The 25,816-nt window shown below is 38.6% G+C and overlaps 1 protein-coding gene across 2 annotated transcripts in view; it reads left to right on the plus strand.

The window, feature by feature from the left end:
• The first annotated feature begins 13,261 nt into the window (after positions 1–13,261).
• The window catches only part of LOC108719025 (cAMP-regulated phosphoprotein 21-like), an 89,149-nt gene continuing 76,594 nt past the window's right edge, over positions 13,262–25,816 (plus strand). The window contains exon 1 of one of the 2 annotated variants that reach the window (XM_041566152.1): positions 13,262–13,713. The gene's annotated coding sequence lies outside the window, so the exon portion shown is untranslated. The remainder of the gene's footprint in view (positions 13,714–25,816) is intronic. The other variant, XM_041566151.1, reaches the window with a different exon arrangement.

Below are 25,816 nucleotides of genomic sequence, written 5' to 3' on the forward strand. Positions count from 1 at the left end.
ATACTGCCCCCAAAAACAGAGAGCACCAACTTTATTTGACTTTGTATATTCCCTTGGCTTTTATAAAGGCACTTGAAAAAATGGAAGAAGAAATGGAAAAATGCTGCCCATGTTGTCAGTTCATTGGTAAGACTGTAAGGCTAGGGTCAGACCATCCTTGCAAAAGGCTGTGGGCCTTTGAACTGCGGGCGGATTTTGGCGCCGAAATCTGACTGCACCCAAGTGGAAACAATGCATCCGGCAGGCAGACCAGAAGTGGATGCGCAGGCATAGATCTGCCATTGTCTGGCCCTGGCCTTATGGTGACACACAGATTCATCTTTTGAGAAACTTTCTGCACAAAATGATAAACTGATATTGTTTTTCAAATACAACAACCTCATTAATTCCATATTACATGAACACAGAAATGAAGTGCACCATTATCTTTATCTGCTTTGTCATCTATAAATTATTTGTGTCCTTGCCTCCAGATAGACAGCATTTATGAAAAACAGATCATTTCAGAAGAAGAACCTCACATTTATGAAATCTACTGCAACTGAGAACATGTGTATTAAATTGTATATTCTACACATTTATAATGACAAAGGAAGCACACAATAAAATGTTTCTCTGCTTTCAAAAATAGCCAAAGGCACCAAGACCTACTTTCCTCCTACTGAAATAGAATCTCCAAATGAAACCTTTCGGTGCTAAGAAAAAATGATTTTCATACCTGCACATTGCCCTATGTCCAGACAGAGATGTTAATACTAACCATTTGTATTCACAGCTAAATTGCAACATTTACAGCCAGCTTTTCATGTCATTTTGAATGTTTTTAAAATGTGTACAGGTTGCTAGGATGAGGTGGCCAAAATATCAGAGGCTATTTACCTATTATTATGACTCATTTCTGTACACATAATCTCAGAATGAACAAAAGCTGTAAATATTTCTTAATTAACACAGTTGGTGCTAAATAGAGCATTTCTCCAGCCAAAGTCAGTTCCATGCTGACACATAAGGGAGACATTGGCCTAAACTAGGTGCCACCAGCCAGGCCCATCACAACTGTAGGACCAACCTCCCAACTGCAGGAAGTGCAGAGAAGGTCACGCCTGGAGGTAATGCTGCAGCATCTTTACTGAGAAGCAGGGAGCACAACAACCAACTTCGATGCGGAGAAGTACACACTGAGGGCCTGTTGTTTCAGACCTAGGCAGAAAATCTTTTTAGTGCTGGGATTCTAAAGGCCTTGCAGCTTTAAGACATTTCTTTGGATAATCAGGCCCACTGCAGAGGGAAACATTTCAACAACTTTCTATGACTGTGGAATTATTCTGGTTTATGCAGATACAGTATTTTTTAAAAAATATAAAGGTATAAGCACACCTTCCTCCACATACTTTGAAACTATTTGTACCACTTATTCCTACTCCAAAGATGTACTTTTAAGGTTGTACCAAATAATGATTGAAGCCTACTTTCCACCAATTGTGGTCTCACTTGAGATGAACAAGAATGGCTCAGAATATGTCTCTTCTCAAAGCAGCATACAAAGTCATGCTATGTTGCTATTTAGTCCCAGCCAGGCTACATAAAATAAATAACCACTACAATGCCCTATGTTTTAGATGTTGTGGAGGAAGGACACGGCTTACCAAATCTGATGGCAATGTCCCAAGGTGCAAAGATTGTGGACTAGAATTTATGAAATTATTTATTCAGTAACTGGGGCAAACAACGTCACCGGACTAAGTCATTACTAAGTAACAAAATCCAGAGCATAAATAAATACAGGTATGCAAGGATTCACATAATCCAAATTTACAGCAGCCAAATTAACTATTGGGAGGTCATGGAAATCTCTATTGTTAACAAAACAACAACAAAATGACTTGGATTTTAATGAAGAAATGACCAGCACTTTAAATGACAAACACAATTCTAAAAAAATGGGACCCCTGTGTACATTATGCTGCTCTGCCTGGTGCAAGCCATTCTCTACTCTCTAATTCATGAACAAACTGAGGAGGTGTGAGAAAAATATGTAAGGATTCAAGTTGTGACAACCAGAACCACACAACAGGGACTGTGACCTGGAGCAGAGGCAGAGGAGGCACCTTAACTTTTTATTTTTGAGCCTTCTCATTTTTTTTTACTCCCGATTCCTGATTTATAATCCTTGAACTCGGATTTCTGCTTCCAAATTTTGAAAATCAAGGAATTGCTACTAGAAATGATCTTGTTGATGTCTTTATTTTCTTTTATTTTGTTCCTACATTTCTATATCTATGTTCTATGACTTCTACAAATATTGATTAAGCAAGGCTACTGACTGCACCCTACCAAATTAGACACCATTTTAAAGTTCAAAATGATACCATGTAAGCCAGTAGTCTGGGCATCTGAGAGACCTACATTCCCTTTTCCCCCATTCCAACTGTTAGTATTAACATAAAGTTTAATGATGTTATTTTATGCATTTTCTTGCAAATTGTGCCTTTACTCTGTAACTTGACAACTTAAAATAAAACTTAAAAGACAAGATTGTGTACCCAAGAAGCTAAGCACAAGGGAATATTGACCCTTTAATCAAATAGGGGTGTATTTTCCAAATTTGCAAGAAAAAAACTCAAATCATTATTCACTTCTACCAAAAAACAAAAAGAAATTGTGAGCTCTCTGTCTAACTAACGGTTTAGGGTTGACCAGCTGCTATTTTTTACAGCACTTGGACAGACAGATAGCAGGGGACCTTTTTCCCATAAAGACAATCAACGCAAGCGAGGCCAACCATTTAGACTAGACGAAAATTACTTTAATTTGAAGCAGCAAAGGTGGTTGGTCACAGTGAGGACAGTGAGGTTATTGAATGCACTGCTGGATGATGTTGTGATGGCTGATTCTGTTAATGCTTTTAAGAGGGCCTTGGGTGAGTTCTTGGACAAGCATAATATACAAGGCTATTGTGATACTAAAATCGACAATTAGTATAGATATTGGTATCTATAGCTTATTTAAGTGTATGGGTGTGAATGGGTTTCATTTGGATGGGTTGAACTTGATGGATTTTGGTCTTTTTTCAACCCAACTTAACTATGTAACTATGTATACAAATTACATACAGTCTTTATTTGTACATACAGAAGAAGAAAAAAATTCCAGTGCTCAAATTCAGTGCTCAAATTCAGCCTTTGAATACATTTTGACCAAAATATGTAAGCTCACGTGCCATGTGAAGGCCTCTCATTTAATGTGTGTCCTACACTGCCTATTGTGAACTAAGCATTAAAGTGTATTTTAAAAACTTTTAAAACCCATTAACCCAAGCAATAATGTGCATTTTATCTGACTGAGTGGTAGAATTGTGTAACCCTTTGTACTCAGAAGCTATAGGAGCATTTTCATTCATTGAGCTCCCAGCAACATGGTGCATCATGAGTTGTGGAACCATGCTCACTTAACCTTTACTCACTTTCCTAAAATATTGCCATCTGCCACATTTATCTTGCACAGTTTTGTACATGCAAAGTTAAACCATCCTAAATATGAACACCAAGGGTATTCTGAACAAAATGTTGCCAAGTATATATAGATTTACCAAAGTTTGTGGCATGGCGACCTTAAAATTAAAAATGCACATATGAATTTCTTAGCTGCCAATTCACCTTCTGCAAACAAATCCCCCTGACTGCGTATTATGTGTCATAAGACCCCTTAACAGCGCAGAAACCCCTGAAATCCACACTTTTTGGAAAGTACACATTCTGACAAATCTAAAATGTGTAATTATGTATTTTTACTCCAATATACCAAAGGCAAAGCTTTACACAAAGTGTGAAACACTACAGACATCACAAACAAACTCAGAACTGTGCCTCAGTGCTATTCACCAGGCCCGGTACTAGGGGTAGGCAGCAAAGGCAGCTGCCTAGAGAATAACGATTGGGGGCACTGGGCAGCTACCTCTTCTGCCTACACAGACTGACCCGCCACTCAACTTGCGCGTCGGCGAGTATGTCATCACCACGCATGCACGATGGAGGAAGCGAGGGCAAACTGGCTGGGTTGCCTAGGGTGCCCGGCCAGCCTGGCTATCCTCTGCTTTTCACTCTATAGACTAAAGCAGCAACCATTTAATTTTTCACAATGCAGGTGCTTCAAACTATTAAAAAAACAAAAATAACTTCGAATTTTGTTTAATTAGAGACTTCAGCAAATAGGTACAGTATATGTGGTTTAGTGTCTGCATAGACCATATTGAGATAGCGTAAGTATAAGTAGAGATATACAGCTAAGAGAAAAGGCTATACATTAGCACAGGTATGGGATCCGTTATCCAGAAACTTGTTATCCAGAAAGCTCCGAAATAAGGAAATGCCGTCTCCCATAGACTCCATTTTATCCATATAATCCAAATTTCTAAAAATGATTTTCTTTTTCTCTGTAATAATAAAACAGTACCTTTTACTTGATCCAAAATAAGATGTAATGAATCCATATTGGAAGCAAAACCAGCCTTTTGGGTTTATTTCATGTTTACATGATTTTCTAGTAGACTTAAGGTGTGATCCGGAAAACCCTAGGTCCCAAGCATTCTGGATAACAGGTCCCACACCTGTATTTGTTTTGCAATTCCAATGGAAATAGGTTACAGAAACAAAACATTAATCCATTGGTGACAAAACAATCCTATTGTGTTTATTTAATGTATGGTGATCTAAATTATGGAAAGATCCCGTATCTGGAACACCCAAATCCCAAGCTTTCGAGATAATAGATCATATACTTGTATAAAAAAGCAGCAATATATTCTAGGTTACAAAGGTTAATGGTCCAATATCATAGTGGCATAGTAAAGCCTGATTAACCACTATTTTACAATTCAATAAAGCATAAATAGCTAAAAAAATGTGGACAAGTTCACATATCTCTCAATCCACTTATGGCATGGTGTGCCAAACAAAAGAATCTAATCTTTAAACAGTTCTTATTTGGAAAGCAGACATTTTACCATGTGCCAACTGAAGGAATAAATACTATGCTAAGATCTGGAAGCATTAACATATGCTCTTACAAAGCCAGCTGCCTTCCCCAGAAACATTTTAGATTTTGACAGATGCACTGTGATTTTTTTCATATTCTAGCTATAATATTCTTGACAATACTATGGCAACTGTCTCAGAATTATGCAGATACATAGAATAGAACAATAATCTGACAGTGTGAATTATTACTATCACATAATAAATGGTCCATGGAAGCACTTTTGACGTTCTAATCTTCATAAAGTGCTATTAAAATGTGCAGTAAAATTTTTTTAAAGTCAAACATATATAATGCTACAATTATAAGACTGTATATATATATATATATAATATTCATTTTGATAATTCCCATAGGAGTTACACCTTCTCTTAAAGGAAGATGGCCTTGGTCGCACTGGTTTTATACAGTGAACTCAGATATGGTGCATTATATCTAAAGGTGGCCATACGCGGGCAGATAAAGCTGCCGATATCGGTCATTTAGACCAATTTGACAGCTTATCTGCCCATGTATGGGAGCTTCCAACGGGTCTTCCCGATCGATATCTGGCCACGATATCGGGAAGGTTTGATTTGGACCCGACCGACCCGTCGGAGCCCCTTGGCGTATTGTAATTCGATCGTTCGACCATATGGCTGAATGTTCGAATTACCCCGATATAGCCATGCCGTTAGTGGCATATCCGGGAAAAATTCGCTCGTTTGGCGATGTCGCCAAACGAGAGGATCTTTGAGTCTATGGCCAGCTTTAGTGTTTATAAATATATAACAGTTTGAGCCAAATGCCCATGATTTTAGCCTAGACTTAAAGCTATACAATAAAACAATGTGTGATTAGTTTGCCAAGCCTATTGACACACTGTAACCAATCAATTGTTTGTCGGTAAATGTAACGTCACTACTCTTTGCTACACATCAGATGGGACTGACATACAAATTACAATGGCTTATTGCTTTTGGCTGTATTACACTGTGAAATACACTGAAATAATAAAGAGCACCAGAAGACAGAAGATGGAGCCTTAGAACTGCACTGTGCAACTCTACAGATTTATAGCAGGAAAGCACACAGAAAGACTTTTGAAACTAATAAACTTTAAAATATATGCTGTGGGGAAGGAGCTTGGAGTGTGGGCCATAGAGGAGGGCTAGGGTTTAGTTCCCCTTTAACTCGATGGATGAGAACATTTTGCTTCTTTAAATATTCCCGATAAGGCCTTTGAGTATGAAGTGCAGTTTTGTGCCCTCATTCTTAAAGGAGAAGGAAACCCCCTGGGCGCAAAACCCCTCTCCCCTGTGTTGCCCCCCTCCCTCCTCCCCCCTGGCCTACCTGTTCCCCTGGGCAAATGCCCCTAACTTGTTACTCACCCCTATGCGCAGGTCCTGTCCACAGAGTTCACAGTCGCCATCTTCTCCCACGCGCGTCTTCTTCCTGCTTTGACCGGCGTCTTCTGGCGCATGCGCAGTAGGAACAGTTACCGGTACGGATCTACTGCGCATGCGCCGAATGTCACAAAGTGAAATCGGAAAACTTCGTGACATCATTGACCAAATGTAATGATGATCTGATGGTCATTTGTTGTGCTTTTTAGAAGGAATTTTCTGCTTACTGCTCCACCAAAAGTCGCAAAACTGCAGCTGTATGTTTATCGTCCAAGTTGTTGCAAGGCCAAACAAAAGCAGTTTTAAAACTTTTGGGCAGTTGAGCAGCGACATCATTATGAATAGCTCGTAGTTCAGTGGGGAAAAACAAGACAAACTTTAGGCTTTATTTCTGAATTTTTTGAAGAGTTAAATTGTTGATCTTTATTTTTAGCTGGAGAACCCAAAAATAAGTTTAGAATCCATTTAATGCTTTAAGAGTAGCTTGGAGGACTTATTGGATAAGCGCAATGTTCAAAGCTATAATGATCTCAAGATCTACAGTTAGTTTAGCATAGGTATGTGTAAAGCCCTGGAGACTGGTACACCAAGTGGTAGGGATGCTCCAGGTTCATCTACACAAGCATGTCCGAATTTGTGTATGCCATGACGTACAGAGGTGTGTTGTGACACTGTGATGTCACTGTTTGGTACCAAATTTAGAAATATAAGCGTTCCATGTCCCCCCTTTCATTGCCTAAGCTGACTCTGTTGTTACAGTTCCCGCTTTAGCCTTGTATCTGGTACTGATCTCCTGGTTATTGACTCCTTCCTGTTTTTTGATTGTATGCTGCCTGCCCTAACTTCTTGCCTGTCTTTATTACATTTTGTTTTCTTGCACTACACTTTTTAATCTAACTCTGCCTTGTTCAGGTTCTCCCTGTTGATCTGCAGTAGGGATGTTTCGCCGTGGAAATGACTCCCATAGATTTGTATGGGGTCACGCGTCAAAAAAGATTTGCAGCGTGTCAAAAAAATGTTGATGCTCATTGACTTTAATGGGCGTCAGCTACATTTCGCAGGAGCCGAATTTTTGGTGAAACAGGTGTTCTCCCTGTATGTCCACAGCAGAAAGTTCCAGGGCCCCAAAAGGGCATTGCTGCTGGTCCAAGCAGGGCTCTCCTATTCACTTAAAGGAGAACTACCCCACCCCAATAACTAAAGCCCCATCCACTAACCTCTACCTGCTTCCTCCCCACTGAGCACATTATTCCAAAAAGTGTCCCTGAATATCATGCTCATGTAGCCATGCAGAGTAGCAAAGTGGAACTAATGGGTACCATTTTCTGAAGCAGACCGGAGATATGGAAGATGGCGTCCATGAGCTATACTCTGCATGGAAACGTGAGTATGAAATTCAGGGACACTTTTTGGAATAATGTGCCCTGTGAGGAGGATGGGAGGGGGGATTATCTAGGTTAGTGGATGGGGCTTTTCTTATTAGTGTGGGTTTAGTTCTCCTTTAAGAGTGGGATCTTTCAAGCATTCCCCAGGGTTCCTGCTACATATTTCGTGACTGAATATGTGTGAATATTATTTTTGTATATGTGAGTGCATCAATATTTCTTACTTGTCTTTCTGTCCATATACAGAACTTAAGTTATTAGTAACATATATAGACAAAAAGAAAAGCAGCAGCGCAAATTACAAGAACACTGTTTTAGGGATATTAAATTGTCAAGAAAATGTTCTTGTGATGAATCCTGTCTTTCCATTTTTTTTTTTTTTTTTAGAAAAAATGACTGTTCAATAAATGGAGCATCTGTGTTTTGTTGAGCTGTTAAAAAGAAGTAGGTGTGTGTGGGTGGCTTTTCTAAAACCAATATATTTTTCAGCTGATGACAGAACTTGGCTATATCTAACAGTCATTATGTGGGTGTGTGCACCTACAGTAACACAAGAAAACATTAATATTAGAAAAAAAGAAATTCAGATTGTTTCATTTTCAAATGAATATATATATAACTATTTTCAGACTTTTATAAATGATAGAATCAAGAATCTGTAACTAAGATAGCAACAGTTAAAGGTGCTGTCCACCCAAATAATGAAAGAAAATGGAATTCTAATCAACTTTCTAGTATACATTTCAATTTACACTTGATACACTTTTTCACACTCATTTTGGGAACAAACTAGGAATACTGGTGAAAATAATTGAAATACAAGTAATGGCTGAACTTCACGGCATGCCAAAGAGCAAACCATCGCCATGTGATGACACGCATGCGATGAGTCAGATGTCCAGAAGATAAAGGAAGTGAATGAGAAATCGAAATGTCGTGTGCATGTCATGAAATGGCGACGGATTGCTCCTTGGTGCGCCGTGGAGTTCAGCCCTAAGATGTGGAAAAGTAGTAAAGAGTTAATGATAATTGGAGGAATGGTCGTCCTCCAATTATTTATGTAATTGCCACACAAAAGAGTGCTGATAGATTTTAAAATCATATAGATTTCAGCAAAACTCCCAGTACCTGCACTCTCTTCCCTCTTTCTTTGTCTCCTTTATCCGTTATCTTCCCTACCCCCATTTTCTTATGTGCTTTTGCGCCCCCTTTCCTTCTCTCCATACATTTTTAACTCTTTCCCATTTTTCACTCCATATTTAACTACTTATCCCATTTCTTTTCTACCTTAAATCTGCAGATTCCCTTAATGCATTTCCTTTTCTGTTGCCACTTGTTATCTGCAGCACCTTTTGACCCCACCTCTACGGAACACATTTTAAGACATCCTGCCTATGCCTTCTGAATGTGCTTTTACTGTCACTTATCGTCCAAACCTGCAGTCACACCTCCGTCCTCTACCCTCCCTTCTCAGCCGTCAGTCATGCTAACTCCGCCCTCAGCCTTCAGCCCTCAGCCTTAACCTTTATTTTTCTCTATTTAATTTGAAGTTAACTGATGGGCTGAGGGCTGAAGGCTGAGTGCGGAGTTAGCATGACTGATGGCTGAGAAGCTTAATGTGGTTTGTTTTGCCAGAAAAATATTGGCAAAGGAATTAGCTGCATTTGTGCTTCAATTCACTTTTCAAATTTAGCTCATCACTAGTCTTCAACAAACTGTGGCACATTTCTTAATTTGTTTCCACTAACTGTGTTAGCAGTATGATCAATATCTCATATTATCCCATTTTAATAAGTCCCAAATTTCGGGGGAAAAATCCAAAACTTGAATAAATCGAGTTTTTGTTGGAAAAACTTGAATCGCTCGAATTAATTGAGTTTTCAATCAAAATCCACCAAAAAAACCTCCAGACATCATGAAGGCTACAAACATCTTCAAATGGTTGAAGGGACCTCTGCCATTGACTTCTAGATGACCTTGATAGGTTTGACCTGGAGTTTTTTTGGATTCAAGCTATTTCCTTGTTCGGGGTATAATAAATCTCAAAATATTCAAGTTTTTTTTAAAAAAAACAAAGCAAAAAATCTTTAATTGAAAAATTGAGTGTTGACTAAGAAATACCCTCGAAAACTCAAATTTTCCAGGTAAAAATTAAACCAACCTTTGATAAATAATCCCCTAAAAGTTGTGTGTAGGTTATAATATTTCACTGATAGGTCTGCTTTTGTAAGTAATTGTTACTTGAAGTTCCTAAAACTGATGGTCCTTTCTAAACCTGTCAGTTATGTAATGTAAAAGCATTGAGCAAGTACTTTATGGTAAAATTATAAATAGCATGTAAGACAATGATATGATCGATGTAAAAAAATGTTTAATTTCTGTTGTCAGTAAGGTCTCCTACTCAACTTCTTCCTTCATAGTTCAAATCATGATTAATATACAGACATATAACTCCTTTTCTATTTTTTCTGTCCCTGCAAAACAATTTACCCATATTTTATAAATGCAAATGTTATCAGAAATTGTATCCAATGCCTCTTACTCTCCCATTTATCTTCTATACTCTAGCTATTCTCATCCAAAGCACCTGTGTCTTGATCACTGAGGTGCAGCCCATTCTGATAAAGAGCCTAGTAAAGCTCCCACTGCCTTCCTAACGTAGCATGTGGCACAGGTAATGAGTTCCCAGAAAGTCCTTGCTTTTAACATTTCACTCCTATTTTAAGGACTAGCACTTCTTATAACTTTATCTCTGTTACCAATGTGTACCATGATAACTGGGTCTTCCCCAGGCCATCCCAATAATATTGCCACTCATTGCACCATATGCCAAAATTATGTTGTAAAAAAACAAACAACCATCTAATTCAACTTTTTGTGCGAAATGAAATGTGCCTAATGCTAATTGATATAGAGGGAAGTGAAAACCCCCATCTGAAATTCTTTCCTGACTTCAAGTTGACTAGTCTCTGGATTAACTTTGTTCTAAAATGTCTATTCATTTCTCACTTTAAAATTCATCCAACAATTGAGGGAGATAATTCCACAACTCTAAAGCTTTCATTGTAAATAGAACTTTTTCAAATATTTTGATGGAACCCAATTTCCTTTAATCCAGTGGTTGCCCTTATTTCTGCTAGAAGAATGCACTGGTGAATTAAGCACTCTCTGTAACTCTTTTTTACATCTATTATAATATTGCCTTTAAAAACTACTTATAACTTTGCCATAAAGTATGTACACAATGCTTTTACATGTCTGATGCCTCATGTTCCTGTATGAACGGGCTGCCATATTTGTGCAGCAGGAGTCCGTTAGTTGAAAACTAACTGACAGGCTTGTAAAAAGGGCTTCCAGATTTTAAAGGGGAAGTAAACCCAACTGTTACTTAATGGAAAAGTTGAACAGAAGATTTTTATTTACAGGCACACCAGAGGCTTTTCTTCAGTCAGACACACTTTACACACTCCAGTAATACTTCTTCACACACATTCAGTTATATATATTCCAACAAATCAGTTTCATGATAGGCGCACCTTCCTTAGGATCTTGGATTCCACCTAACCACCTAGTAGTCCGGTATATACTCAACCTATATCCCCCCACTCTCCAATAGTGGCCCGATACCTTCAGGGTGATAACCCTTCACTCTTCCAGGTTAGGACCCTTTTTTCATCCAAGTCCTCGCCTAAAGCCCCAGTGTCCTTCCTACCTGGTCCTAGACTACCACTGATTTCCTTACTTAGGAGACTAACTCCACTTTCCTCCTTGATGGGGCCACAACTGCCCTTACTAAATAGCTCATGCACCTAGTGCTCACTCACTTTGATCTTTCCTATGCTAACTTCCCCTATCTACCGATGTAGGTCTCTACTTACCAGCCAGGTGATGTTGCTTCGCCCACTCCCTCCCATCAAGACAGCTCACCTTGGGCAGTGCCCTCCTTTTATAGCCCTTCTGTGTCCAACAGTGGCCTCTGGTGGCCGGGGTAGAAATTACACTTAAACTAAACTAAAACTGTTAAACTGTTAAATTAAACTAAAATCTGGTGGCGATTTACACAAAATACACCCAACATTTTAAACACACATACATTTTACATACATGCACATTTTTGTCACAAAACAAAGATAATATTCCACTCACATAACACTCTCATCGCTTTACACCCCCTTACATGCTGTGATGGGACAGTCAGGTTGGCAAAACAGTTAGGTTTATGAACTTCAACTAATTCAACAATTACATACAAAACAAACCTCTGAGCAAAAAATGATCAACATGACCTATAGGTAACTTTTAATGCACATTCAGCATGTCTTATTGGAGTTCAGACCTCATTTTGTAGTCCATGCAGTGAAATGCTCCAGATCCAATTTTCTCCCCATGGTAAGCCAGCATACCCAACCATCTCTGCAGCTGCCATAGGCTCAGTGATATTGCTTTATCTATAATTTGTACCAGTATCAACTGCATTTGTTCTTGTTCATAATGTTTCCTATGCAAATACATGTTTGTATGAATTTATTTACTATGGTTGTGTGTCTTTTCTTTTTATTTGTTTTCTGGTTCACCTCTTGACACCTCTTCCAATACATTCTACCCACTTCACCCTCTCTTTTACTCGAGTATGTCAAACTACACACTGCCTCATGGTAATAAGTAGTGAGGACAGAACACATATCATTCCTTACCCCTACTGTACTAAAGTGTCTGCCCCCAGTCAGCTTATTCCATACATGCCAGTTGAGAGATGTTTTTTGTGGACAAGATGTGTCATCCACCATGGATTTCCATCCACCAATATAACTGTAACAAACCTGCCTCCATAATTTTCTTCAACTTTAACTTCTCACTCTCCCTTCAGGGGATCCTCCTAGTGGCTGCTAAGTGAGTAGTCTACACTCCTGAATTTTTTCAGCTCCCCTTAATGCTGCAAGCTGCTTCCTAACATTTTGTTTTCCTAGGAGAAAACCCACATTACAATTATTTTTTCCTGGTGACTTGATAGCTGCCCACCATGTGCCATCAAGCAATACTGTGACTATTGAAAACACAAACCACAATTTCTTGTTTTTTTGTTTTTGGGTTGTTTTGTATTTGGAGGATGGGGGCAGTGGCAAAACTTTTTTGCATTGTATATATACCATGTCCAATTAGTGTTGAGTGGTTTGCTCTTCTGCTCTCAAGATATTTTAACACCACGCTCCTTCTCGTGAATAAAGAGTTATTGAGACAAAAAGCGAGTCAACAACAAAGTATCCCAGCACAAGCCCGAAACAGTCAGCACTAATCACATTAAACTCAAGTGATGACTATAACTGAAGTGAAAAGGCCACTTGTAAGCACTGTTATAATGCTTAGCCAGAGATAGCTCAATAGATGAAAAGACAGACAGATGAAATTAACAAGCAACAAGGGAATTAGAAGAAACATTCTTAAAGGAAATAAAGGAGAAAATGTACATAATGCATGTCCAGTGGAGTAGAACATAAGGGGAGGGAATAGCAAATTGATGTAATCCAGTAAAATAAATTAAATCTAAGCATGGTATCAAGATAGTGATATCAGGGGTGACAGAGAACAGGTTACCATGGTAGAAAGCGTGTAATTGAGTGTGAAAGTGGGACAGAAATATAAAGAAAAGAAAAGAGAATAATGAAGATCGTGCTGGAGGGGAGACAGTGAAGGTAAAAAAAGAAGAAAAAGTAGTTTCCTTTAGACAGCAAACTTCCAGCCCCCCTCCCATTTATAACAGCCCCTGTCAGGCAACGTACCAGGAAAACCGAATCTTAGCAAAAGGGTTTGAATCATCATGTTATTATTCAGCAAGGCAGACACTTAGACATTGCACCATACCTTCTGTCTGCAGCAGTATCGGAAATCTGGCTGATCCAGTTATACCAAAGGTAAAAATAGATTCTGTGTCTCTTATCGCATTGTACAATGCATGTTTTATTGTTTTGCTATGATAATTGCATGTTATGTATATGTTTACAGCTGACCTGTTTTTGCTAATGTAATGGCACGTGTAGAAGCTGACCTGTCATCCAGTATATTGTCATTTTGGGCATAGTATGCCATAGTGATTCCAAATCTGTGAATTAATATATTACCTTAGATCATAAGCTCCACTGGGGCAAGAACTGATACAGCTGTGGAATATGTTGGCACTATGTAACTAAAGAATAATAATAATATAATACACCATAAATTCTAATTACATTTGATATGTAGATGATTAGAAGTGTATAATATGTGACTTATTTTACTCTTTTTCTATACTATTATTATTATTTTTATAATGAGGCAGAACACTATGTGATATAAAACTGTGGGATGACAAAGCATGTGCTACTGATGGTTAGAAATATTTAGGCATATTGTAATTTCTTGGTTACAGTAGCTGCTGTAGTAGCTGTTTAGAAATCAGATTTTTTTACTTGGGAGGCATGCCTGCTGTAGTGAAAATTCTAACATTCATTAACAATGCATTTAGAGTGTATTTTATAGACTTCTTTTTGCAGATCTTTGCTATATAGTGCCAACATGTTGTGCAGCAGCAGAGATTGTTCATCAGTTACATCATTCCTTCCCCAGTGGAGCTTCAGTATATTCAATTATATTAATAGATTTTAAATACATTAATTATTAAACAGGAAATGTGTTGGTAATTTATTACATGATATAAATGTAGTTGAGGCACTTCATAAACTTTGTGCCCGAAGTATAAACACTCTCCTGTAGAGAAGTTTGCTTAAGCGTAGCTATAATTGCTAATGTACAATAGGCAAATACAAGACAATTGCAAGCACAAATGTTATACATACGTTCAAACAAAAAGTGACTACACAAACAAGCACACACCAGTTACAGCCTCTTTCTTCATGGGCTCAATACATTTTAATTACAAGGGTCGAATATAATAGAATGGTTTTTCTATTGACTGTTGTTACTCTCACTATATATATATTTGTATATAAATATATATATATATATATATATATATATATATTCATGTGCAAATGTTTCTGTGTGTGTACACATACTTATACTATATATATATATATATATATATATATATATATATATATATATATATATATATATACATACATACATGATTTATATTGTGTTTTTCAACTTTTAAACATTTTACCAAGTGTCAGAATAATTTATTAGGTTTTCTAATCAAAGCTGGAGAAACATTTCGGATTGTTTGAGATTGTTTGAGATTTTTCGGATTGTTTGAGACTACAAGTAATTAATCATTTCTCCTAGATGACCACAAAATACCTGTATGTTATTAAATTTGATAACATCTGCACAAAAAGTGGCGGCTGAAAATTGAAAACATAGATTCAACTAATTATATTTATTTATTTTATTGGGTCTTTAGGCTAATTTTAAAGTTAATTTGATATTGCTATAAAATTGGTGAATTTGCAGACATTGTCATTCCATATGTAAAACACTTTGCTGGTGTGTGATTGCATTTAGGACAAATATTAGGTATTGTATGTTTTCTTAAATGTAGACTATGTGGAGTTAAATATGATTTATGTAAAAACCTAATTTGAATCACATGTAAGTGGGGGTCATATATGGATTCAAGGATGTAATTTCATGTTTCTGGGATGATTGATGGAATGTTCAGCAAATGGGCTCCGACAACCCTGGAGTTTAGATCATTTTTTCGATTCTTCTTAGTAAAATGTCTAAATCTACGGATTCAAATTTTGCTGTCAGTGCATGTCTCGGTTCCAGATACCTGAAAAATGTGCTATTGTGGAGTAGATATCTACTTTGCAGGGCTGGAAGAGAAAGTAATTCTCCTTTATTGATTGCCATGGATATATTTTCTTTAGCAAAAGACCAGAAACTGTGGATCTTTAAGATGTGGATATTTTGGGTTAAACCAGAAGAGAAGAGATAATAACAGCTAAAGGGAGTGAATGCTTGTATTTTTGAGTGATGGTAAATTTTCCCCATAGAGAGGGGACGGAAGAGCAGTGTGGCTGGTCCACAGCTTGTACACAACAACAGATTGTTGGGTGAAGATACTAGGCAGAACAACTAAATGGGCATGACTGGAACTGACTCTCAGAGTACCCTGGGGGACAGCCAGTGCAGTATTTTGGCCCAGTGCCACTTCAGGCACCGGACCTCAGTGCACACACATCAGCACATACATGTGGATCATCACTTCCATCCACACAAACCCCCCCCCCCACACACACACACAAACACACACACAAAGCTGCTGCCCTAGGCACAGGCCCTCACGTGCCTTTATGGTAAATCCAGCCCTGGGAGCAGCTGCTCTAGTACAGGAGGAAGGAAGACTAGGAAGGAAAGTCAGGTTCTAGTTATAGGAAATTTGGCTGCTAGGAAGATGGATAGGATAAACTGTTGCAAGGACCCTACATGCCAAACTGTATGTTGCTTGCCTTGGCATGTGATAGAGCAAGATGACAGATTATTGGGAGGGGCTAGGGAAGACTTTGGTACCAATGACACAGTTAGATAATGAAATTATCAGATAAATTACTTGATATTTGTGCCACACCAGGATTGCTGCTGGAATATAAGGAGCTTAATTTCTGGTTAAGAAATTGTTGTAAGTAGGAGTTTTTTTGGGATTTTGGAGAACTGTGTGATACTAGCTAATAGTGGTAATAATGGGGATCATTTATCAACACTAGGCAAATTTGCCGATGGGCAGTTACCTATAGCAACCAATAAGTGATTAGCTTTTTATAGCCAGCTGCTAGTAGAACACTGACTGCAGAAATTTGATTGGTTGCCATGGGTTACTGCCCATGGGCAAATTTGCCCAGTGTTGATAAATGACCCCCCATGTTTTTTTACAAAGAGCAAATATAGACTGAGGCAAAAATGACTATTTTTGAGGAAAACAAATTTTAGTAAGATCATTTAAAAGTCAGTGTTGACTGAGCTGGTGGCACATCGGGAAAAAACTGGTGGTCTGTGGCATTCATGGGTCCTGCTGACCCAGTTCCCCTCCTCCACCCGGACCAGCCCCAGCACAGAAGTATGATACATTGGGGCTGGAGGCGAGTAGGGCTGGGGGCATGTTAAGAGCAGTGCAAGGTTGGTTGCACTGAAGAGCCCATCAGTTCCTATGAAACTACAATTACCTTATATACTGGACAGTAAGAACAGTGGGTACTAACACTCTATTACAGTGCTGTCCAAATTCTATGGTACCGAGGGCTGGAATTTTTCGAATCTACATGGTGGAGGGCCAATAACGGAAACCAGTGTTAGCCACTCCCTGTTTTAGACCATACCCACTTTAAACCAAACCCATGTTACCACAAGACCATGCCCACATTAATAGCACACCAAAAACCAAATGGTTGGTGCTCACTGCAGGGATCAGGGCCGGAACCAGGGGTAGGCAGAGTAGGGGGCTGTCTAGGGCGCCATCATTGAGGGACGCACTTTTAAGGGGATTTTTTTTGCATTCATTCGTTTTTTTTTCAAGCGTTATTTAATAATTTGTTTCAGTAATCATGGTCACTCAGTCTGGTGGAATCCACCTCCCTCACCTTCTCCCTCTTGCCGGCAAGTAATAGCTAATGCAGTGCGGTGGTGCAGTACGACGTGCGTACACATGTCAATGATGTCACTGATGCGGTTGTGTGGCAAAGACAGGCAGAGAGCTGGCAGCCTGCTTGGTGTGGGTGCAGTGTCGGACTGGGACACCAGGGGCCCACCCAAAATCTTAGACCAGGGGCCCACCATAGAACCATAATCCAGGGGCCCACTCTCAGTACTATTATTATTCTTCTCTTCACTCAACCTCTATTCTCCTAGTCTATATTCTTTACATACTATAATCTATTATTCCATATATTTAACCTCTTTGTTCTCAAAGAAATAGGAAATAGCCATGAAATAGGCCAAATATTTAGCAGCTCAAGGGCCCCCAGACACCTGGGCCCACCGGTAGTTTTCCTAGTATCCCGGTGGGCTAGTCCAACACTGTGTGGGTGTGGCTTGCGCTTGCTTCTCTCAGCCTTGCACAGTTGCACTGAACTGAAGACATTCTTTCTATTACTGTGAAAGTGTGAAACTTCATGCTGGCACAGCCAGGTACAGATTTGGGGGCAATATGTTTGCGATTGCTGCTGGGCGCCTGCACAGGTACATAAATACTTGGGGGCAATATGATGTTATTAGATTTATTTTTGGCTGCTGCTGGCACAGGTAAAGATTGGGGTTAATATGATGGCTCCAGGAGGGCTTTATGATGGATGATAAATAAAAAGAGAGAAAGATCTGACCCTTGGGACTGCACCTCCCCATCCCTTAGTCCAAAAACTCAATGAACCAGCTTGAAACTTAACTTTTAATAAACAAATAAAAAAAAATAGGGATCATAGGACAGGCTGAGTATGGCACACACAGGGTGCAAAAGAGCAGGCAAAGTATGGCACACAGGAAACATAGGGAAGGCAGAGCATGGCACACAAAGGGAGCATAGGGAAGGCAGAACAGAGCAGCAGACAGGGAAACCTATCAGGTGAACAATGTGGGCAGTTTCAATCTGGGTCTCAGGTGTGAATAGTAAAGGACTTTAGGATGTGAGCAATAGAGGTGTTAGAAGTGTGAACCACTGGCTGCCAGTTGGACAGCCCTGCTCTATTACATTGGTGAAGGTTACTGTTGTGTAGGATAGTGATTCAGCTCTGTATGTCAGTGTACACCTCCACCACAGGTGAACACTGAGAGAAAGGCATGAAGAAGTGAAATATTAGTATTAGGATGCACAGTAAATCTAACAGTTTCATTTATCTTTAACTTTTAGTATATTATAGAATGGTTAATTCTAAGCAAATTTCAACTGGTGTTCATTATTTATTTATTTTTTCAAGCTTTTAAATGGGGGTCACTGACCCCATCTAAAAAACAAATGATCTGTAAAGCAACAAATGTATTTTTATTGCTACTTTTGATTTCTCATCTTTCTATTCAGGCCCTCACCTATTCATATTCCAGTCTTATTAAAATCAGTGCATGGTTGCTATGAAAATTTGGACCCTAGAACCTAGATTACTGAAATTGCAAACTGAAGAGCTGCGGAATAAAAAGATAACTTAAAGTCTGCGCAGATAGTTTCTCAACAGTTGAGTCAATACGCATCACCTGCTCATCACCTTCCAGCTCCAAAGTGCGTAATAGTAGTAAACTTTAATTATTAACTTCCGGTCCATGTGTTTCTATATATATATATATATATATATATATATATATATATATATATATATATATATATGAATGTGAATATCTATGTAAAGCTGAGGAAAGAGATGGGATGGAGAATCTACAGTGGGTTTAAAGTTGAATCTTGTGGAAATTCTCCAATTCCTGCTCAGCATCACATAGAATACTTATGGACTGAAATAGTTACTTACAAAATTTTCCACATGCACATCAGATGAAGGTCAGGCATATAAATTGCAGCAGGGACTTTTCCTGAGTACATATTTCTGTGAGGACCAATGCCCTAAAACAGGGCCTGTTCCAGGGAAATTGCAATGAATGGGAACATTATTTTGTGATTCTCCTTGTTACAGAGAATTAAGAGTCTTGGCTAGAGGTGAGCAAACGATTGCAACATTAGCCTTCACTATCCCAACAAATTGCCCCATTTTTAAAAGTCTAGCTCCACTTCTCCACCCTCCTCTCAATCTAACACATAGTTAACCCCTTCCTATAAAATTCAATACTCCATATTATAGCCAGCATCTGGAAATCTTTATTTAGTAGTCACATGTAACAAATATTAATATAAAAAACAACTCTCCCATGACAGACCTCAATTGTGATCTACAAACATCTCTCCTATATTTAACCACCATTAGGATGCCTATGTCATCATTCAATTATTATACAAATTTAGTTAGATCGTATTCCTGGTTCAGGTTATTCCTATCTGTTCCTTTCACAAAGAGGTCTGTCAAAACTTTACCTTCTATCATATATACTGTAATAGCTAAAAATGTGACTGATTTACTATCATAAACCATCGTGAATTGAATGGTGGGAAAACCACATCAGTGATCCAACGGCGCCATTCCAGACCACCAATAGGTTGTCTATGTAACACCACCAATATAAAAAAATCCTGGTACATTGAGTTAAATGGAGACAAATGTCTCCTCAAAGAAATGTATAAAAATATTGGCGTACGATGGGGCGTTGGATCCCATCATTGTGCCCTGCAATTGCACGTATCAATGATCCTGATACATAAAGTTGAAGAGTACCAAATCCAAAAACGAGTTTCTGTTGGTATCTGGTAAACCTTGACCTCTGGAGGGCCCATCTGACAGCTTCCACTCCCAATTCATGGGGGATGGAGGTGTACAAACTGGACACATCCAGATCTGCCAAAACAACAGGAGTGAAATCTTTGGTCTCAAAAAGTGTTGCTTTCGATGGCAGCTGGGCAAACCATTTTTTGAAAAAAGTAGCTGAAGGAGCCAGTAATGAACCTACACTGGCCACAATTGACCTCAGTAAAACATGAAAGACAGGCATAATATGAAAAGTAGGTATCAAGAATGTACACAAATCATTATTCAATACTTTGAAATCCTTATATTGTTGTACTAATGATTTAAAGGGGAAATTTAATATAAGCTTCATCATACTTAAATAAGAATTTGTAAATACAATCAATTAAATATTAACGTTCACAATCCCTTTCTAGGCATTAGTGATGGGCGAATTTATTCGCCAGGCGCGAATTCGCGGCGAATTTGCGCGATTCGCGCCGAGCGAATAAATTCGCGAAACGCCCGCGAAAATTCGCGGTAAAAATTCGCCGGCGTCAAAATTTTTTTTTCGAAAAACGGACGCCGGCGCCAAAAACGGGCGCCGGCGTCGAAAAACGGACGCCGGCGCCAAAAACGAGACGCCGGCGCCGTTTCGCGAATTTTTCGCCGTTTCGCGAATTTCGCGCGAAATTCGCGAATTTTTCGGCGAAGCAAAACGGCGCAAATTCGCCCATCACTACTAGGCATCTGTTTCTCTTCATTTTGTCTTCATGCAGGAATAGGGTGTCAGATATTCATTGACAGTTAGATCAAATTTATCTTATAGGGGGGCTTCCTTTCCTAGCATATGTATTAGAGCACACTCAAATAACTGATTCCAGTACAACCAAAATAACTGCCTTTTGTAAAAATCTTGCATGTAGAGAGAGAGAGAGAGAGACATACCTCTATTTTAATAGAGTTAGCTCTAATACATCTTCTAGGCAAAAGGAGCCCCGTATAAGATATATAGGATCTAACTCTCAATGAATATCTGACACCCAACTCCTGCATATATATATATATATCTCCTAAAAGAAGTTGCACTCGCAGGACTTATGACAAAAAAAAGTTAATTTATTGTTCACACTAACGTTTCGACTGTCATCCCAGCCTTTCTCAAAAAAAAGATCCGTTGTCTGGAAAACCCCAGGTCCCAAGCATTGTGGATAACAGGTCCCATACCTGTATATATATTGTGATAAGCTGGCTGCATGTACACAACGTTTTTGGGGGAAATTAGCTATGGTTTGCAGGTAAGGTCATGTCTTCAGGTAAAAACACAGGTTTATTTAGGCAAACTCTTCCCAACATAAAGTCACAGGAACACAGTTCATTAGCGTTTAAACAGCACATCTTCAATACTTCTCCCCACTCTGGGGTTCTCACCATATAGGGTGGCTTCCAAACTCTATATTCTGGGCTTCTCACTAAGCCCTGCTGACTCTCCCCTCCTGGTATATCAGCTCTGGCCTGTCTCACTTTCTGACTTTCCTCAATCACTCTAGATTCTCAGTCACCTGGTCACGTCTCCCTCTACTCCTTGCAGTGGCAGGCTAACATAGACAGATAACCTTCCTGTTCTGTGCCCTGCTCAGAGAAGTTTCAGTCCAGCCTTCCTGTGGAAAGTGAGCTCCAATATGCGAACCGGACCACTGGAATGGATTTTCTGGCTTGTATGTTCCTTCCAGAACACTATAGCTTCCAGGGACAGACAGCAATATCCTTTAAACAGAGAAACTCTAACAGGGAATATGTTCACTAACACTGGAAAAGCTAGTACAGGTGTTGGGATTAATCATCACCTGTGGAAAAGTGAAGTTGAGAGTGAACTCTGTGTCCAGAAAGTAGGAACCAGTTGATTGGGTGTGAGTGGGTGGGAGCTGAGAAGAAAAGCTAAAAGACTGTGCATTACATATTTGTAATCTTCCTGTATTAATTTGCTCTGTTAATGGTTGCAGCACTACGCAAGAGAAGGTTTCCTATATATTCAGACAGCCAGTAAACCAGTCTGATCTGATTTCATAAGAATTACTGAGAAACTGAAACATGCCTTGTTTTGTTGAACCCTGCTGTAAATAAAACATATAAGACACAGATAATGTTTCCTCTTTTTTGAGACATTTTGTGGTCTCTACATATGTCCAGTGTAGGGAATAGTACAAATAGCCACAGACCTCTATGTTCAGAGACCCGCGTAACATGTCTTGAATCAAGCCCTGGATTCAATTGGAGCAGAGGGAGGAGGCACGTAAGTGTCCACCCTTGAGTGAGCACAAGGTATGGAGCAGCGGGAGGTGCAATCCACAACTGGGCCCTTTCCATCTGGATTTTTTTCACCAAATCCCTAGGTGCAACAAAACATAAGAACTAAAACACACAAAATAATATATATATATATATATATATATATATATATAGATAATGCAAGGATCAGCACACTCGTTTGTAGAAAAACAAACGAGTGTGCTGATCCTTGCATTATCTGTATCATTAATTTGATCCTGCACCTCAAACTCATACAAGTATCGAGTGCTGATACCCACAGGACGCATATATATATATATATATATATATATATATATATATATATATATATATACAGTGGTGTGAAAAACTATTTGCCCCCTTCCTGATTTCTTATTCTTTTGCATGTTTGTCACACTTAAATGTTTCTGCTCATCAAAAACCGTTAACTATTAGTCAAAGATAACATAATTGAACACAAAATGCAGTTTTTAAATGAAGGTTTAAAAAACATCTCAATGATTGCCAAGACTTTTGGGAAAATACCTTGTGGACCGACGAGACAAAAGTTGAACTTTTTGGAAGGTGCGCGTCCCGTTACATCTGGCGTAAAAGTAACACAGCATTTCAGAAAAAGAACATCATACCAACAGTAAAATATGGTGGTGGTAGTGTGATGGTCTGGGGTTGTTTTGCTGCTTCAGGACCTGGAAGACTTGCTGTGATAGATGGAACCATGAATTCTACTGTCTACCAAAAAATCCTGAAGGAGAATGTCCGGCCATCTGTTCGTCAACTCAAGCTGAAGCGATCTTGAGTGCTGCAGCAGGACAATGACCCAAAACACACCAGCAAATCCACCTCTGAATGGCTGAAGAAAAACAAAATGAAGACTTTGGAGTGGCCTAGTCAAAGTCCTGACCTGAATCCTATTGAGATGGTGTGGCATGACCTTAAAAAGGCGGTTCATGCTAGAAAACCCTCAAATAAAGCTGAATTACAACAATTCTGCAAAGATGAGTGGGCCAAAATTCCTCCAGAGCGCTGTAAAAGACTCGTTGCAAGTTATCGCAAATGCTTGATTGCAGTTATTGCTGCTAAGGGTGGCCCAACCAGTTATTAGGTTCAGGGGGCAATTACTTTTTCACACAGGTTTGGATTTCTTTTCTCCCTAAATAATAAAAACCCATTTAAAACACTCATTTAAAAACTGCATTTTGTGTTTACTTGTGTTATCTTTGACTAATAGTTAAATGTGTTTGATGATCAGAAACATTTTGTGTGACAAACATGCAAAAGAATAAGAAATCAGGAAGGGGGCAAATAGTTTTTCACACCACTGTATATATATATATATATATATATATATATATATATATATATATATATATAAAAACAAACAAGGGAAAGTTGTGCTCACCACTAGTTTTTAAAACCATTAGGCGGGGGTGCAGCGAGGCTGTGACCACAAAATACATATAGACAATTACAAGAGTCCTCAGCACTCAACCCATTATGAATATATTTAAGACAGAGACATTTTGTGCATACTGCTACTGAAAAATGCCTTACCCTTTAAACAAAACAGGGATTGTTTGTCCATATATTGCAATATATTTAAGCTGGCCAACTACGTCAAAGTCATCCCATATCTGGCCAGTCCTATGCTCAATTTTCATCTGATTCATTAAGAATTCTATAGTTTCATTATACATTTTATAAAAAGGGACGAAAACGTTTTACCTGCAACTTACTAGCTGCTTTCAAAGTAAAACTCCCAAACTTGGCTGCCCTTTTATTAGACACCAGTGGGATCACTGGTGCAGCGAGGTTGTGACCACAAAATACATATAGACAATTACAAGAGTCCTCAGCACTCAACCCATTATCAATATATTTAAGACAGAGACATTTTGTGCATACTGCTACTGAAAAATGCCTTACCCTAGCTAGTAAGTTGCAGGTAAAACGTTTTCGTCCCTTTTTATAAAATGTATAATGAAACTATAGAATTCTTAATGAATCAGATGAAAATTGAGCATAGGACTGGCCAGATATGGGATGACTTTGACGTAGTTGGCCAGCTTAAATATATTGCAATATATGGACAAACAATCCCTGTTTTGTTTAAAGGATAAGGCATTTTTCTGTCTTAAATATATTGATAATGGGTTGAGTGCTGAGGACTCTTGTAATTGTATATATATATATATATATATATATATATATATATTATACTTAAAAGCATGACGCCCTTGTGTATCAGTGTGTTCTAAGTGCATTCTTAAACTCAAATACAATTTGAGCATACACCACCAAATAGTGCTACACTCCACTGGTCAAAGAGTTATCAGAACCCTACATCACAGAGCAAACAAGATCCCCACCAGCCCAGAGGCTAAGGTGAAAGAGATGTAGCATTTCAGTGGGGCCCTTAAAGGGGACCTGTCACCCAAAAAAAAAATATTCAAAATCCTATTTTATCACATTAGTCAAGCAAAATGAACTTTAATTACACTATATAAATTATTTGAATCTTGTTTCCTTCAGTCTGGAAATTCATAATTACAGCAAGCAGGCAGGAGCCATTTTGTGAACAGTGTTATTAAGGCAAGCCTTGCATCATCACAGAATCTTTTTTGTGCACCAGTATGGGGCACCTGATATCCATCCCTCTGGCTACACAATTAAATGCTGAAGAGAACGGGGAAATGTGAGGAGTGCAGTGACATCTAAGAAGTGCTGAATGGAAAGTGAAAGTAATTGTCTGCCCCACTTCTATGCCTAAGGCATAGAGGAGGAACTGACAATATTTGATTGACAGCTGAGATTTTTAAATGAGTTTACAACAGCTATGAATGCTTTAACAAAAAATAGAAATTGGATTTCATGTTTAATTTGAAAAGGACTTTTATTATACAACTTGTTGTGTCTGGATGACATGTCCACTTTAAGACATGTGTGTATCCAGATTGAGACTTTGTTAAAACCAGTAGAAAGAGAAGCAATAACACCATGACTACCGGTGAAGGTGGAAAATAGAACAGATGAAAAAACTTGGTCCTCCCATATGTGGCTGGGGTGTCGGAAAAACTATTTTCAAAAAACACAGCATCCCTGTCTGCTTTACATCCAGCAACACACTGAGGCAGCAACTGGTTCACCCAAACGACCTAACCCCAAAGCACAAGAAGAGTAACATTGTGTATGCAGTGTAGTGAGTAGTGAAGATACACTTGATTATTTCAGAAATTATACAGAATATTTAATTTATTGTATTTAGAAAGTTTCAGTATGCTTAAGCTCATATTAAATTTTCATTTTCGCAATAATTCTCCTTTAAGATCTCTGGGGTCCAGGCAGGTTCTGAGGTATGCATTTTTCTATTCAGTAATCTTTTAAGTTCTGGAAGTGT

The sequence above is a fragment of the Xenopus laevis genome, chromosome 6L (assembly GCF_017654675.1).
Source record: "Xenopus laevis strain J_2021 chromosome 6L, Xenopus_laevis_v10.1, whole genome shotgun sequence".
NCBI lineage: Eukaryota > Metazoa > Chordata > Amphibia > Anura > Pipidae > Xenopus > Xenopus laevis.